Source organism: Watersipora subatra, chromosome 6 (genome assembly GCF_963576615.1).
Source record: "Watersipora subatra chromosome 6, tzWatSuba1.1, whole genome shotgun sequence".
In the NCBI taxonomy this organism is placed as follows: Eukaryota; Metazoa; Bryozoa; class Gymnolaemata; order Cheilostomatida; family Watersiporidae; genus Watersipora; species Watersipora subatra.
Window position 1 is genome coordinate 15,803,337 of NC_088713.1, and position 1,838 is coordinate 15,805,174.

Genomic DNA, 1,838 nt, shown 5'->3' on the forward strand with positions numbered 1-1,838 from the left:
AATAATTTGTAGTTTCTTGTAGGAAATTTTGTCCTTTTTCAAGTGGTGTATAATACAACTATCAATTTCAAAGTGACTGCTAATGGGAGTAGTTTTTGTTGATTAATGTTGCGGCTTCTACATTATAACTTATATTAAAATAGTAGGCGTGGCCTGTTTGTTTGGACTCGAGCTCCCTCCCGTATACTCTTCTGTTGGTCGCCGGACTCTGTGAAACCATACGACACTGGGTATAGCTAAATGGCAATTCTGGATTTATGATTGGTCAGACACAAAAATAAACAAGACCATGTGAAAGAGCAGGGTTGAATGCACTGTAAACCACTGTTTACTAAAATAGTGACGGTGAGTCATATAATAGCGTGAAGCACGCTTAGCGCGCTATTGTGAACAATGGAATTACTGCACGATTGTACATTCTGACGGCCGGGGTCACATATACTAAAGGTTATACAAAAGACATTTCGTTTATTATTGAGAAATAAATTAATATACTTTATTACAATATTGTTTTGTGAAGATCAGCATAAAAAGTAATACAGAAAGTAGATCAGCATACATGTAAATCATGGCATTTCAATCCCCATAAAAACTTCCATCAGAGTCATCGTCGTCCTCGTCATCATCATCATCAGATACATCTAAGTCCTGGCATAGTGATACGGCTAGCTGCATATCCTAACAATAGAATAATTCAATGATTGAAATCATAAGTAAATCATAGGTAAATCATCGGTCATGGCATCAAATAATACTGGATGTTTTTTAAATCTGTCATTTTCTGCTATATGAAATGTTGTTGCTGACTGGCAAACAGTGACTGGCAAAAGCTTGATCACTATTGCGATACTGTTCTTCCCCAATTTAATAGTACGTACCTCAACTTCCTCAGAGAAGAAAACAGAGGATTTTTCGACCATGTTTTGAAGAAATATGGCCTCTTCTCCATTGCATGTATCAAGTTGCTGGACTGAAAATGAAGAGGACCAAATTAGCCAGAAATCTGAACTCAGAATTCAACTAAATACTTAAAAAAGTATCGTATGTTTCAACGTGATGTTGTAGACAATTTGTTATAGAATGGACCTGCTAAAAACAACTGAGACATCACTATTGATACTATATCATGTATATTAAGCATCTACAAACACGGATAAGAAACTCACCTATTGTTCTTATCATTGTATGCCTTTCCTGTTCTAGAATAGGGATTTCTTCTACAGTTCTCTGCCACAATTGATAGCTCTCCACTGCCTTAAGAACATCCTGTGAGAAGGTTATATCTGAAACATCAAAAAGTGACATCAGCATGGCTTGCTAATATAGGGTTTTCATGTGTAAAAGTTGAACAAGGAATGTCTAGATTTGTTGCGGGGAATTGATATTTCATGAAAAAACTTACCTCCACGGACAACTGCCCATGGGAATAACCCTGACTTCAAACAGCTTTGCAGCTCTTCTGTTGTCGTTTCTGGATGGAGGTTGCTGTATTCTAAAGCCTTTTTCTTATAACTGCAACGGTTTGCACGCAGACGCGATCTCAACTTCTGTGCAATTTTTCCACTCTCTGTTAATATAAACAGCAATTACATTCTCGATAACTTAGCCATACATAGAAAAATTTTAACTTTGATTTTTTTTCAGAGAGATCACCTGACAAACCTACCTGATTTCTTAAGAACATCTTCTTGCCGCAGGATATTGACTCTGAGGTCTTCTAAGACAGCTTGTATGTTATCTGGTTCTGAAAGATAATACAATATATCAATCACAACATTCTAATCATACATCTATATGTATACTTCTCAAAGTATGTATGTGTGTATTCCGGCTATAGC

At 36.3% G+C, this 1,838-nt stretch overlaps 1 long non-coding RNA gene across 1 annotated transcript; it reads right to left on the reverse strand.

Moving 5' to 3' along the window:
• Positions 1–501: 501 nt before the first annotated feature.
• Positions 502–1,506, reverse strand: LOC137398667 (uncharacterized). The gene is made up of 4 exons (XR_010978988.1): positions 1,403–1,506; positions 1,167–1,283; positions 879–970; positions 502–678 (listed from the first exon to the last, which is right to left on the reverse strand). It is a non-coding gene; the product is annotated as an uncharacterized lncRNA (long non-coding RNA).
• Positions 1,507–1,838: the final 332 nt, after the last annotated feature.